This window comes from Carassius gibelio, chromosome B14, assembly GCF_023724105.1.
Source record: "Carassius gibelio isolate Cgi1373 ecotype wild population from Czech Republic chromosome B14, carGib1.2-hapl.c, whole genome shotgun sequence".
NCBI classification, from domain to species: Eukaryota; Metazoa; Chordata; class Actinopteri; order Cypriniformes; family Cyprinidae; genus Carassius; species Carassius gibelio.
This window is the reverse complement of record NC_068409.1, coordinates 1,494,039-1,510,339: the sequence shown is the minus strand read 5'-3', so window position 1 is coordinate 1,510,339 and position 16,301 is coordinate 1,494,039. Positions and strand designations below refer to the sequence as shown.

At 37.4% G+C, this 16,301-nt stretch overlaps 1 long non-coding RNA gene across 2 annotated transcripts; it reads left to right on the top strand.

The window, feature by feature from the left end:
* The first annotated feature begins 10,502 nt into the window (after positions 1 to 10,502).
* Positions 10,503 to 15,716, top strand: LOC127971122 (uncharacterized). 2 transcript variants are annotated; one of them, XR_008156749.1, is made up of 4 exons: positions 10,503 to 11,326; positions 12,320 to 12,755; positions 14,756 to 14,876; positions 15,419 to 15,716. It is a non-coding gene; the product is annotated as an uncharacterized LOC127971122 (long non-coding RNA). The 2 variants fall into 2 exon arrangements; XR_008156748.1 differs by having other exon boundaries at positions 10,524 to 12,755; positions 15,419 to 15,683.
* Positions 15,717 to 16,301: the final 585 nt, after the last annotated feature.

Below are 16,301 nucleotides of genomic sequence, written 5' to 3'. Positions count from 1 at the left end.
TCATAAACCATTCATATCATACATTATATTGTATTTCTGAAAACTTCTGAAACCATATTTGTTTGTTTGCTATTTTGCTATCATTCTTTATACAGAACACAATGCCCTTGTTATTATATATATATATATATTGTAAAGGAAACAGGTCAATTTAGCTCAAAGGGAATCATTTAAGATTTTAAAGGGAATTTGAACAGAATCACTGTTTCACGGCTGATCACGGAGACGCCCTGCGATTCAGTGAACTAGCCGTTTAACATCAAATCTGCGCTGGATACTAATATCCAAACTATAGTGAAACACTATCAATTAGCACAGTAACAAAATCGACAGTTTAAGACATTAACTTGTAAGCACAAAACACAAGATACTTCTCTTTTCAATATGAATAAGGCTTTATTAGATAAATCTAAGACATATAAACTAATCTAACACATAAACGCACGCACACACACATTCACACAAGTTGCAGGAAGGTCGAAAGTTAGGGAAAGATGAGTTTAAGAGAATGGAAATATGGAATCCCAAGTTAACAGCAATACTTTAAATTGCATAAACATGAACAACCATCAATCACGTAATTAGCGCTCGCATTGAGTTCCTCAATGAGGTTAAAATTATATTAGATACACCAGTAAAGGTCACAGTCTGGAGGTAAAGTTACTTGCATCTCCTGTGAAGAAGGAGCCTCGGTGAAAGGGCTATCCCGAGGTCGTTGATTGGCTGGAAGTTCAGTCTCTGAAGTGACGTCTTGGGAAGCCCGTGGTTGTTGGGCGTTGGCTGAAAGTGCAGAGTCGTGTTCGCTGGTTGAAGTTGAATGGACGTTACAAAACTTAACTCAGAACACGAAACTCTCAAACGGAAAAGAAAAGAAATAAAGTTTGACGAGACTAGGTTGTGTTCCTTCTCATTGTGGCATAAGTAGCAGTAGGCAGGCACGCTGGAACCGCGCTCAAAGAACCATGGTGACTAACCGCATGGCTAGATGCTACAAGCTAAAGCTAGGTAGCAAAGCTACAAGCTAAGAGCAGGCATGACTGATAGCACGAGCAAGGCTGGAACTAAAAGCCGACATGGCTAATAGCAGCAGCTAGACTAGAACTAAAAGCCAAATTTAATCGTGTCCAAAGTTTTTAAACTTCCTTGTTGGCCACCCCTCAAATGTTGCCTTGACCAATCAGATATGTTCTTGGGGTGGGTATCATAAATCATTTGTTTATCTTACCAAGCATGTGGTTCTTGCCTCACAGGGTCTAATTTTGGACATGATTCCTATAACATGATTATGATATATTTTACAAATAAATGATTGTCAGGACAATATCAAGCAAGAAAATGCGATTATTTCACTACTAGACATGACTATGTATCCTATAGTTATCAAAAGACATAGACAATAAGTGATTATACATGATAGTCAAATGTGTGGGTTACACATAAATGAATATGGAGTTAAGCAATGGAATGATTCATTCATAAGTCTTTTTTGAGTTCATTCTGGTCCATATATAATGTGTAAAAAGCAGTTTCTTTGCCATTCTCTGGCAAAGGACTTTTCTGTGAAGACAAAGGTTTAAAGCCCTTCCCCCTTAGGAATTTCAGTCTGGTTTCACTGGCTGGGGGGGGGGGGGGGGAGTCAATGCAAGTATTTAACTTGATCTCCTGGGTTTACATGTGATGTCCAGCGTTGCATTCCAATCACGAACAATAAATTTGACAATCTCTTCTTCGAATTAAAATTGTCAATAATTGTTCTATTGGTGTTAATGTTGAAAGCTGTTGTGTGAACAAGTTGGTTGGTTGGTTATCTTGCTTGGTTCTTGTGGCACTAGAACTGATTTATGACTTCCTGAGGAATTCAGCTCATGTTTCAATGCACACAGCTCTGATAGACTCTTTGTCTGATTTGACTCATTTCTGCTACATATATCCCCCTTTCGATCGGCGAGGTGTTTAGGTGAAGACATCGTCGATCGCTGGAGAAACAAAGGCAGAAGAAGCAGACAAACACAGCAAACAGCAAGACAACACCTCCATGACAGTTACTGTACTGGTGCAGGCATCAGGTTATTTAGGTACAAGTGGTTAAGTTCAATTAGTCAATGTAGTTTAGCACATTGAGGATAGTTTAGATCGTCTTGGAAATTGTTTTTATTTTGATTCATCAATCAAATTTGTGGTTAACTTTGTTTGGTTCTTCTAGGTTGTCTTACTTTACATGTTTACCATTAGTTTTCTAGTAATTTCATTTTCAATTCAATGAATTGACCTATCATGCATGGAGCTCTCTGGCTTCCATTCAGTTTAGAGTGGCTGGCAGATATTAGGTGTTGCGAGTCAATCCTAATATCAGACCTTCGACCCTCGCAGGGTGTCTAGGCATTTCACCTACTCAGGAAAGAGGGGAAGGAGAAGGATAGGTAGAAGAAGAACAAAACAAAACAAGGCTGCTGTGGGTTTTCCTAGCATGGGTTACAACTACTATTGAGCTAGGATGTCAGGTGCAGCTAGTGTGTCATGAACCTTAACTTAGTGTCAGGTGTTCTACCTATTGTGAGGATGGCTGCACGTTTCTTCATGGTGGGTATGTGTAACTTTGTTACACTAGAAGTTGGATATTCTACCTGTGGGAAGAATATGTTTGTTGACTGTGTTATCAGTAGATGTGTTTACCTCTGGGTGTAGGTAATGTTGTGTGTTACTGGTGTAGTGCATGTGTGGTCAGATCTGTTCAAGTCTGTGTTGTCTCCCCCTTTTTCTAGCATGTCACTGAAGACTGGCTCTCTGCATCCTTGGCTTGGATGAGGGCGTGTCCATGGTCTAATGAGGGGTCAGTCCAGCAAGGCAGGAGGTTCTTTGGCAGACAGTCGGAGGCAGTTTGGCATGGCTGTGTGAAGCTGAGTTGCAAAACTTGTCTCCTATGTTGCATTCTTCTTGTGATGCCTTCTGGCTGTAGCAGACTTTCTGACCTTCTGTGCTCTGGTGGTTGCTGTTGCACAGACAGGGAATTTGGAACTTGGAGTTGGAGTTCATTTGACAGTTTGTTAGTGACTGAGGTGATGTCCTTTAGTACCTCAGATTTTTCATCAACAGTTGGCCGTGAAAGACTTGTTCATTCTGGGTTGTTGTTGAACAGGTGCTTGTCATCTCTGATGTGGTGCACCAGGTGATCACCGGCCTTCCGTTCTGTCGCTGGTCACAGCGAGCATGACTCAACTTTGTGGTCATATGCATGTAAATTGTCTTGAAGGAACTCTCTTAGTTGTTCCATGACTTGTTCCGTGTCTTCTAATGGTAAGCGGTTATGTTCTTGTGCATACTCAGCACTGTGCATGTCTGAGTGGTGCTGAGGTGGGTTTTGTTGTCGCTTACCCACACGAGTTGCTCTTGGATGAGTCAGGTGATTACCTTTGGATCTCTGGTTAGGTTTCCAGATGTTATCCTTTTGGTTTCTTGAGAAGCGTGGCTGGTCCCATGGATTTTTCCAGCAGTTGGGCTGAAAGCGGTCGTGGATATGGGCGTCACGTTCTCTGTGCTCTTGATGGAAGACTCTGGTGTTGTGATGCCACTGGGTGTCGTCCAGTGCAAGGCTTGAGTCTTTGTTGACAGAGTTCAAGAGTGTGGAGGTTTTGTTACCTTTCTTTGAGGCCAACTTCTGCTTGTTATAGGCCTTCTGTGTTAGGTCACGCAACTGTTGGATGGTCATGGAGTTCGGACAGGCCATGACACCTAGATGGTGACTGACTCCAGGGTGCAGATTCTTTAGGAAGAGGGTTTTGAAGTTCACATCCTCTTCAAGGTCAGAGTTGTTGTGTGCACCAAAGTAGGATTGTCGGAGTCGGTTGTAGTAAGCTTGTGGAGTCTCTTGACGACCTTGTTTGGTTTCCAAGGCAGTTAACAGTCCATGTTCAGACTCTGGGTCTGTAAACTCTTTAATCAGGACCTCACGAAGTCGCTGGTAGTTTGACTTGGTTTGACTGGGCTGTCGATCTAGAAAGTTTCGTACCTCGGAGCTGGACGTGGCTCTAAGGAGGTATAACCAGTCTCTGTCAGTCACATGAGGTCTCACTTCCAGATGGAATTCGATATCTCGCAGGTAAGCTTGGATGTCGGGGCTCTCTGTGGAGTTCGGGTTGAACCTGCTGATGTTTTTAGACAGCTTGTTGAGGTCTTTGATGGTCATCCCGTGTGCAGCTTCAAGGCCTTGGACGGGAGGTTTTCTTTCGTTGGCAGGAAAGGGTTGTGTGGCGAAGGCAGGTGAGGTTTTGGGTTGTGGCCCTTCGCTCCTTTCGTCATATGCCAGTTCTTGGACGTGGGACTCTGCTCTGCTCAGCAGTGATGAGGCTAAGAGATGTTTCTCTTTTCTTGGCTCTAGTTTGTGCTTGTAAGCATTTTGGAGTTCTTTTCTGACCATGTAGAGCTCATCGTTGGTATCGTCTAGTTGTTGGGTCAGATTGTCCATTTCAGTTCTGTACCTTTCAAGGTGGTCTTTCAAAGCACTGATTTCAGAATTCTTGTTTCTGATGTCTATCTTGGCCTTCTCTAGTAGCTGTTCGGCATACTGGAGTCTGTTTACCAGGTCTTTCTGAGCAGCCGTTGTATGTTGCTGGTCGAGCTGAGCTGCTGCCAGGGCTGCTTGGAGCTTCATAACTTGTTCTGTTGTATCCTGCTCCCTCTCGCTGGGTGCTTTGAGTTGATTTTGAACTTTCACTTCCAGCTTGTCTATGCGACGTTGAGCACGTGTCAGCTCCTCTTGAAGGTGGGTGATGTGCTTGTCGCTCAGTTTCAGCTGGGTTGTGAAGGCATAGCTTAGTGAGCTTGTGATCTTGACTAGCTCCTCGTGGTTGTTGTTCTGGCTTGAATCTTGTGTCAGGAATCTTCTCAGGATTAGGATTATTATTAAAAATAATAACAGTTCAAATGTCTTTGGAGTGAGGCTGTCTGTTATGCCTCTCAGCCAAATGTTCACATCTTCCCCATGGGAAATGGGGTCTGCAGTCTGCGGCATGTTGGCACGCTGGGGAGAAGAGAGACTGACACAGATCTGTGTGGAGTAAAAGCCTATGTGTGGTGGGACAACTAAGTGTTGTATCAGTGATTGTGAACCACTAGTGAAATGTGGTGATGACTGTGCTGGTCTCAGGGTGTCTAAGTAGACTAGAGATGCGAAGACTTTGTCACTCTAATGAGGAAGAGGAAAAGAGAGACAGAGGTGAAAAACAAATTCAAATGACAAGCAAAATTTCTGTTTTTCAAATGAGGAAAATTATTTTTTCCAATTAAATGTTATCAAAAACGTAAATAATATTATTATATTTCTTGCTTTGGACAAAAGAATACAATAATAATTCTGATATCTCTTTTCTTAGTCTGACAGGATTGACACCGTACACCTTTCAGTTGGACCGCTCACCAGGGAGTCAGCGAAGGCGACAGTTGCTCTATTAAATTGATCTCAACGTTGGATGAGATGCTAAAACTTGGATTGCGTTTCCAAATGTAGGGAGTTTCGGAAGAACAAATGAGAGGATGATTACAATCAAATTCATAAGGATGATTCGTCGTCTTTGGCACGATTGTGTATTTACTTCACTCAGAATTGATTGATGGTTCTTACATGTCCTACAAATGTAAAAAGAGAAGAGGAAAGTAAAGGAGAGAGAGGACGGAGATGGTAAGTCTCAGAAGCGGTTACCTCAACTACAGGGAGAGCGTTGTGTTAGTTGCTGCACAACTAATCAAACAAAATAAACTTTAAGTGAAAGAGAGTTGTCTTTCTAATTTATTTGAACTCGTAGTGAGGGATAACAATGTCTCCTTTTAGGGCTCAGGTTTGTCGTTCCCAGGCTAGGATACACAAAAGAAATGGTAAGAAATAGGAAAATTAAAAAATTAATAAATGGGCAAAATATGCAAAAATGAAATTAAAAAAAGGAAATCAATACGTAAAACAATAGTGGTTAAGTGTATAACCAAAACAGGAAGAGGGGTAAAACGCATTCAAATAAGTAAAGGTCTGAATAGCATATATTCAGATGGGTAATAAATAAATTAGGAAGAATAAGTTTACTTTAACTTCCAAAGTTCAAGGCTTATTCATTCCTAAAATAATTAGACCCAAAAGAGAATACTAGAAATAAAAGATCATATGAAATGATCTGAGAGGGAAATTTTAAATGATTCAAAATAAATTTAATGTTTCAATTAAATTTCAAATTGACAATTAATAATTGTGAGTCAGTATTTCCCTTTCTAGTAAAATGAAAATAAGTGGTCTAGTGAGAAAAGAGAGCGATAAAAAGAAAGGGACTAACAAGTGTTAGTTAAGATGTTCAAAATGGTTAAATCACGTCAGCGTTGCCCAAACACACATTATTCTACCACTGGATGGTGATGCTAACGGCTAACCTTTGAGGCTAGTGGCTTTAGTATAGACTTCAATGTAAATGCAATGGTTTCGTTAGCTTAGCGACACCGTGGAGTTTGTGCGCTGCGCGTGCACAGTTCAGAGTTGCTCCGGAAGTACGTTAGGCTTCCTGGTCACGGTCGTCACTATGGCAACCAAAACACATTCTAGTGGATTAGCACATGAATCGTTGCATTGTTGCAAATACAGTTAAGCATGTTACATGAAATGTCGGCTCATTTCAACACTGTACAAATAACAACACCGCCTTTCAGTTGGTTTTGCGATGTGGCACTTAAACTCTCAGTTTGTATAGAGTTAAATTTATCTTAATTCAAATAGCAGCTTCCTGCTGTAGTTATTATATCAATCTCAGCAATTTGATTCTCCGTGCCAGTTTTTCTGGACACAAACATAAAGGTTTTCCTTCGCTGTTGGTACACAGTTAAAATTTACTTGATCAAGCTTTTAAAACACTCCCATTCAAATTACTCTCGGACACACGCCGTGTTACGCGAGATTGCATTCACTTTGTGAACGGATACAAATGGGCAAACATTGTTCTCTAATGTTTAACGTTAACTTAGGGGAGTCGAATATCAAATTTGATTCGGCAGTGGAACACGCACTGGCAATCAAACTATATGAAATATGAATACGGGGACTTTGATAAATAGATTGAGGAACCCGCTCAAAACTATTCTTTATTCACCGATTTATATCCCTTTTGAAACACTAACAGTTTAGCTCCGTTCAGCAAACAGTGACTGAGATAGCGTTTGAGACACTGGAACACGCAGTGAAATCAAATCCGCTATAAAACAAGGCATTACACAAATGAGGAACACGCTCAATTTCTACCTTATTGTACGATCTCAGATGTTTACTTTTAAGTTCACTTACTGCTGTTAACAAAGGGGAGACGGACTCGAGTTAAAGTCTCCTCTAGCTCCTTTCATTCAAGCGGGAGGGCGCGCGCTGCTTACGTCACGCAAACACACACACATACTCAGGTCTCGGAAGCTTTTCATCCGTCATTCCTTTAGCAAAATCAAAGATTAAATAACTTGGTTTATGCTCACAATTTAGGTTAAACTGCCCGCAATCATTCTCCACCATTATAAATGTAAAGGAAACAGGTCAATTTAGCTCAAAGGGAATCATTTAAGATTTTAAAGGGAATTTGAACAGAATCACTGTTTCACGGCTGATCACGGAGACGCCCTGCGATTCAGTGAACTAGCCGTTTAACATCAAATCTGCGCTGGATACTAATATCCAAACTATAGTGAAACACTATCAATTAGCACAGTAACAAAATCGACAGTTTAAGACATTAACTTGTAAGCACAAAACACAAGATACTTCTCTTTTCAATATGAATAAGGCTTTATTAGATAAATCTAAGACATATAAACTAATCTAACACATAAACGCACGCACACACACATTCACACAAGTTGCAGGAAGGTCGAAAGTTAGGGAAAGATGAGTTTAAGAGAATGGAAATATGGAATCCCAAGTTAACAGCAATACTTTAAATTGCATAAACATGAACAACCATCAATCACGTAATTAGCGCTCGCATTGAGTTCCTCAATGAGGTTAAAATTATATTAGATACACCAGTAAAGGTCACAGTCTGGAGGTAAAGTTACTTGCATCTCCTGTGAAGAAGGAGCCTCGGTGAAAGGGCTATCCCGAGGTCGTTGATTGGCTGGAAGTTCAGTCTCTGAAGTGACCCCTGCTGAAAAAAACAATAGAAACCATTACAGAATTTGTAATGGTTTTAATGGTTCTTATTGGAATTCTAATGGTTTTAATGGACACTGTAATGGTCTCTGTGGGTCTCTATTGGTAATTTGCTTTCTTCTATTGGTGGCGTGTATTGTCTATTGGATACCATTAAGGACCAATAGAACACCTTTAGAAACTTCTAGTGGTATCTACTGGACACCAGTAGAAACCATTACGACTCCAATAAATTTAGTGGTTTCTTTGGAAAACTGTAATGGTCTTAGTGGGTAGGCTACTGCTGAAAAAAAATGAACACACAAACAATAGAAACTATTACAAAATTTGTAATGGTTTTAATGGTTATAATGGGAATTATGTTGGTTGTAATGGTCACAGTAATGGTCCCTGTGGGTCTCTATTGGTAAATTGCTTTCTTCTATTGGTGGCATGTATTGTCTTGGATTGCCACCATACGTCATTTGGAAAGGTTATTTTTAATTCATTTAATTTTTTTTTTTTTTTTTTCTGGTCATGGCCTTCAAAATTGACTTGAAAAGTTGGTCTTTGTTTTGTCTGTCGGATTTGGTCCAAATTTAGCCCAAAAATAGATGTGAAATAACAGTGAAATTCTGCATGACTTCCACGTGCTGTAATGTGCGCGCGCGCAGAACTGGAGCGAGGACGTCACCATGGAAACGAGGCGGCAGCCCAACCGTCAAGAAGCTGATCGCTGACACTCAATGTGGTTTCACTTTTTTTTTTAGGTAAGTTTAGTCTATTAAATTACACAAATAGTACATTAAAGTGTTCCTGACACTTTATTTCATGTAAATTATACACTTTCGTTTAATATTTACTTCATAGAAATGGTTTAGCGTCGTCAGAAAAAGTCCGTTAGCATCTCAAAGGTAAGGCTAACTACAAGAGGTAACGATAGACATGAGCTCTTATTTATTAAGCTTGGGCTTTTAATGTCATCTTGTGTGTAGATGAGCTCTCTCTCTCTCTCCATATAGATCAATGGATGAATGGAAGTAACCAAATTAATTTAACCCTAAAAGTATGCACTGTTTAATCCTAAAATGTGCACTAACGTAACCGGATAACTTTACATCACTTACATAGAGCGTGAAAATGGACTGAAACCTTCAGGTTTTGATATTTCATGGTAAACACATAAATACAAACTTGTTCTGTGATTTCAGAAGTGCCAGAAAAAAAACCTCTATGACGCAGGAGAAGTTCCTGATTTTAACATTTCTGAAGGGAGCTGCTGACAGAGAGGATGAAAACATACACATTTTGATGTCCACGCTGTAGGAGCATTACTAAATAAGTAAAACTAAAATATATATATTTATTGTAAATGATTATATAAATTATATATTCTGTGAATTATTATTTTTCTTTTCTGCATTTCACCTCTGCTATAGTATATGCCTTATACCTGGCATTGTATAATAAATATTGTTGTCTCTGTGAAAGTGTGCTTATGTTCCTAGGTTCTTCCATGCTGATGGCTGTGCTCTAGTCATATCTCCTGTCGAAGAACATTTTTAGAAATTATACACCATGAATAGTAAGCAATTGAATTGGTCAAACATACACCATTCAAAAATGTAAGGGTCAGATTTGTCATGTATTTCAAAGACATCTTTTATGCTCACCACTGCTGCATTTATTTGTTTAAAATACAGTTAAATTGTGAAATTACCATTTTTTTAATAACTATTTTCTATTTAAGTTTGTTTTAACCCCTTACTAGTAACCCCCCTTTTTTGGCATGGAGACCGAAATTACATACCCAAAATAAAAAGGTTTCTGCTCATGATTCTTTCTGACTAGATACATAATCAACCTTTGTTCACAAAGCTGACACTTTAAAGTTTACTGTTCAGGAATCAGAATCACTCAGACTGTTATGATAATAGAGATATATAAGCTCAAACATAAAAACAAAAATAAAAATATTAAAAACATATGTTTTAAATGTATTTAAAAAAATGTTGATGTAGGAAATGAGTTTGAAAACACAGTGTAGCTAAGGCCACAAGTCTTCCAAGACTTCATAAAAAATTTCATAATCGAATCTGTAAAACTGTGAATTTTATGAAATATTTTCTAAGGCCATGTCATGTGTGTTTTTAGAGAAGGCTAATCAGATTGATTTATGGCCCTTGTCATCTCTGTAAGATCTCACATGTAAACTTTCCTGTGCCCTTTGTGTATGTTTCACTGTTGAAAACTGCCCGAATCATGATTGTATTGTTCTCACCAAACGGTTCTTTCACACCTCCGCCAAGTATGACACATTATCCGCATTATTCTTTTATCATTATTCTTTTGTTTTTATTCCACCTTTATTAGCCTTGATTGTGGTTTTTCAGGCTTTACAAAGCAACAAAGCAGCGATCTCACTTCAGTCTCTTTGCATTTAGCCCTTATTTATCAAAAGTCTTACTATAAAAATACAACAAAACATTTTCTTACGACCTTACGTGAATTATTGAGACAAAAATGCATTATGAAGAAGAAAAGCACCTGCTATTAGTAGCATTGGTGCTAACGTTAGCATCAAGCTACATCTGACAATTTATGAAATTATTAGTACACTTTTACTCAAAACTCACTTTAAACCCCGATCGAGTGTTTATAATAACTTCCTTTAGCGATCAGGGGTGGAATTTGGTCGTTTACTGTTGTAAAAATATGTTATTTGTAGCCTTTTTCATCGCTGCACAAGTTAGCATTTCCGATGTACATTTTCGATTTTTTTTATAAAAACGCCCCAGATCTCAAGAAATTCTCATACCAAGCTTTACTATCGTAATCGCGGGTTTATTATTCGGATATTTTGTGTGTACAGAGGTGTTTCAGTGTTGTTTTGGCCAGATAACTACCAGGAAGTGTGCAGGAAGCATGTGACACGATGGGGCAGTGTCCAGATATGAAACTCTAAGATTGATGTTTGAAAGACCCAATCAGAGTCTGAGTCACACACCGCACGAGCTGTGACTACTGCACGCACACAGAGATCGCTGGGAGAGGCTGTTTATCATCTGATCGCGTAAATCCGTGGAAAATCTCCGCAGATATGCATCTTTGGTCTGTAAATCCTTATTGACGCTGTTCAGTGAGTCTATGTGAACACAAATAAACCGCTCTTGACGTGACTGAATAGGAGTGAGTTGTGAATTTCTATTCAAAATGTGGCATAATACGGATTTATTATTTTGCACTCCTGACATAAATCACTAAATATCTGTCACTGCAACAATGTTTTATCAAAATATTGGTCAAATATCGAAGCTTGAGTCTTTAAACTTTCCATTGATGCACAGTTTGTCCAGATGAAGTAAGACAGTGATGTTTAATGTGCTGTGAAAGTGAAACAATAATAAACTGGGGCCGTCAGCGATGTTTGCACGCAAAGGGGTTTTAATAAGTGTTCAAAGCTGAATTTTCAGCATCAGTCTCCAGTGTCACACAATCCTTCAGAAATCATGCTTTGTGAAAACAAGAATAAAATTGTACAAAATATTCACATATAAAGCAGTTATTTGAAATTGTACTAATATTTCACAACATTACCATTTTTATTTATGATCGAATAAATGCAGTTTTCTTAGTGTACATGAGACTTATTTCAGAAACATAAAAAAATCTCTATCTCCAAGCTACACACTCTCACACCAAAGTGACTGTTAAAAATCATTTAAACTTTGTGTCAGTACATCATAAATAGGAAAAGGCATCAGATCACCGTCTGTGATTTGTTGTTTGGTGCCGCATCCAGTGTAGAGAACATCATTGATTATAAAAGGCTCTGTTGTATTTTGTTGTTCTGTCCAGTGACGACACAGTGTTAGAACTCTTGTTAAATATCATTACATATGATGTATGTATGATCCCATTCAGCACTGATAGATCTTTTCTATTTCAGAGACTGAAAATCATTGCTAAAGCACAAGGTTACTGTAACATATTTAAACAAAATTAATAAGAATTAATAAAAATGCATCTGTGACTTAATATTGCTTCTTATTCTTCAGTGGAAAGTTATCATTAAACACATAGCTTTCTTCTCATCTTTGTGCATTTTCAAACGTTGTGCATATTTCTGAATCATTTTTTTTTTTTTTACTTCATAATATTGGTTGTCTTCTCTTGTTTCAGAGTTTAGCTCCAACCCCAGTTAAGCAGACCTGAGCAGCTGATCAAGGATCAGCAGAAACTCTGCAGAACGGTGCTCCTCCAGCCCAGGACTAGGCACGTCCTGATTTTGCCAAGTTCGATGTGTTCCTAGGTCAACATATTTTGTTGACCCTGGAACAACATTTTACTCCAAAAATATATTCTTAACCATATCCCTACACCTAAACCTAACCTTAACCATGAGTAATCCCTAAAATCAGAGGAAATGATAGATGAATGACACTGATGTACAAGCACCAAACACTGATTTTAAGCGTAAACTTCACAAAATCTAAAAACTGGTTCTTCAAATCTGATTGGTTAATCACAATGTTGTTCCAGGGTCAACAACGATGTTGTCCCAGGAATATGTCTCACTTGGTAAAATCAGGTTCTGCCAGGACTAGACACCAGTGTTGTAAGTCATTCTGTCTCTTTATAGTGCATGCTCAGAACATATTGCAGGAGATCTCAACATTGTCTCTCAAGGTCCACTTACATGCAGAGTTTTGCTCCAACCTGCAGTGCACCTGAGCACATTAATCGAGGTCTAACTATTAGTGTTGTCACAGTACCAATTTCAGTACAAAAGCAAAACACAAAAACATGCTAATTATTATTATTAGCCGCACTTATGCTAACAATTAACTACTCTAATAACAGTGTTCATTTCAATCCGACATTCAAATTACAGTTATATATATATATATATATATATATATCCTGATAAATACAGGTGCTGGTCATATAATTAAAATATTATCCAAAAGTTGATTTCACTAATTCCATTCAAAAAGTGAAACTTGTATATTATATTCATTCATTACACACAGACTGATATATTCCAAATCTTTATTTCTTTTAATTTTGATGTTTATAACTGACAACTAAGGAAAATCCCAAATTCAGTATCCCAGAAAATTTGAATATTGTGAAAAGGTTCAATATTGAAGAAACCTGGTGCCACACTCTAATCAGCTAATTAACTCAAAACAACTGCAAATCCTTTAAATGGTCTCTCAGTCTCGTTCTGTAGGCTACACAATCATGGGGAAGACTGCTGACTTAACTGTTGTCCAAAAGACGACCATTGACACTTTGCACAAGGAGGGGAAGACACAAAAGGTCATTGCTAAAGAGGCTGGCTGTTCACAGAGCTCTGCGTCCAAGCACATTAATAGAGAGGAGAAGGGAAGGAAAAGATGTAGTAGAAAATAAGTGTAGAAGCAATAGGGATAACTGCACCCTGGAGAGGATTGTGAAACAAAACCCATTCAAAAATGTGGGGGAGATTCACAAAGAGTGGACTGCAGCTGGAGTCAGTGCTTCAAGAACCACTACACACAGACGTATGCAAGACATGGGTTTCAGCTTCGCATTCCTTGTGTCAAGCCACTCTTGAACAACAGACAGAACCAGAAGTGTCTCGCTTCAAAAAGGACTGTACTGCTGCTGAGTAGTGATATATCAGACCCAAGAATACAGAAGAGCTGAAGGTCACTATCAGAGACACCTGGGCTCTCATAACACCTGAGCAGTGCCACAGACTGATCGACTCCATGCCACACCACACTGCTGCAGTCATTCAGGGGAAAGGAGCCTCAACTAAGTATTGAGTGCTGTACATACTCATACTTTTCATGTTCATACTTTTCAGTTGGCCAAGATTTCTAAAAATCCTTTCTTTGTATTGGTCTTAAGTTATACTCTAATTTTCTAAGATAATGAATTTGGGATTTTCCTTAGTTGTCAGATATAAATAAATATATCAGTCTGTGTAATGAATGAATATAATATACAGGTTTCACTTTTTGAATTGAAATTATGATATTCTAATTATATGACGAGCACCTGTATACACAGAATGACTAATTGAACTGCTTTTATAGTTTTAATAATTAATTTATTTGTAATGAATAAAGGGATTTTACATTTGATTATTAGTTTTTCTTACTTGAATGCTTTTGTTCGGATGTAAAATAAAAAAGTGAATTATTATTAAGAAAAGAACTGCAGGAAAAGATGCAATGTTGCTCAGTGATTTTGGTTTGGAACCTTTAGAAAATAGAAAAGAGTTGACTTTGCCAACTCTTTCAACTTCAAACGGGTGTAGCTCAGTCATTTATATATATATATATATATATATATATATATATATATATATATATATATATATATACAGTTATACATCATTTTGAAGGACTTTTTAATGAGAAAATAACCTCAACTGATTTTTGCTCATTGTGACTAACTTTGCCAGCACAGGTCACATATGCTACTTAATTTCCACTTGAGAGTGGTCAGATTTAAAGTCTGAGATTAGTCCATCAGTTCTTGAATTTCAATTTTTGTTTATGTGTGTGCGTGTGTGTGTGTGTGTGTGTGCGTGTGTATGTGTGTGTGTGTGTTCAAAACAAGAGTGTCTGTCTCAGAAGCTGAAGAAAAAAGGTCACACCTTATAGGAAATAAACGCCTCCTAAGTGTATGGAAATACCTGGCTGAGGAGATCAGTGACATAAACCAGATAAAACTGTCAGTGGTAAGTGTTTGCATATCCATATCCGAATGGAATTGCTACAACCTCTTATCTAATATGACTCGAAGTGAATAGAGACTATGTACCATAAAAAGTAGATAATGTAATTATTCAAGCCTATTTGTGAAACTGGACCACAAAACCAGTTACAAGGGTAATTGTTTTTATTTTATTTTTTAGATTTTTATTTCAATAATAATACTAAATAAGTTTTCCATTGATGTATGGTTTGTTAGGAGGACAATATTTGTCTGAGATACAACTATTTGCTAAAAAATCTAAATATTGTGAAAAATATTTCAAATCCAGGGCAAAGCATTTTATTAATAAAAAATTAAGTTGATACATTTATGGTAGGGAATTTACAAAATATATTTATGGAACATTTTCTTTTTTTAAATCCTAATGATTTTAGGCATGAAAGAAAAATCAATAACTTTTTTGAGACTGCCATATAAATATATGTATGGATAATCTCACATACTGGTAATGTGGTACATTGTCCTAATGAATTGTCCCTTTTTTTTTTCTTTTTTTTTTTGCAGGTCTGAGACAGCTACAAGCCACAAAAACAGTTCATAGTTCCTGCATTTCTATAATGCATTAATGAATAACAATAATTAAAATAAAATGTAATGTCAAGGTTTTGTGTTAATTCCAGCTATGTTGAGTATTCTGTGAATAATTTTGATTTTAGGTGCATATTCTTAATTCTTTGCAAAACAACCTGAACTGTTTGCTATTGAAAGGTTGGTATGAAGTTTAAATAAATAAAAACATTATATTCTTGACAAAACCTGTGTACAGTTTGTATTAATAATTTAAATTATTTACTTATTAATGGCCTAATTACCAGCTATCAGTTAAACATTCAAATCAGAACCAATATAAAACTGCAACGAAAACTATTAAATATATGCAAATAAAGACCAGTACAAACTTGCAATGGAACCATCAGAACCATTACAAAACTGACGGAAACCATTAAATTTGTTTTAATAAAGACCAATACAAACTTGTAATTGAACCATCAGAACCATTACAAAACCAACAGAAACCATTAAATTTGTTTTAATAAAGACCAATACAAACTTGTAATGGAACCATCAGAACCAATACAAAACTGACGGAAACCATTAAATTTGTTTTAATAAAGACCAATACAAACTTGTAATGGAACCATTACAAAACCAACAGAAACCATTAAATTTGTTTTAATAAAGACCAATACAAACTTGTAATGGAACCATTACAAAACCAACAGAAACCATTAAATTTGTTTTAATAAAGACCAATACAAACTTGTAATGGAACCATTACAAAACCAACAGAAACCATTACATTTGTTTTAATAAAGACCAATACAAACTTGTAATGGAACCATCAGAACCATTACAAAACCAACAGAAACCATTAAATTTGTTTTAA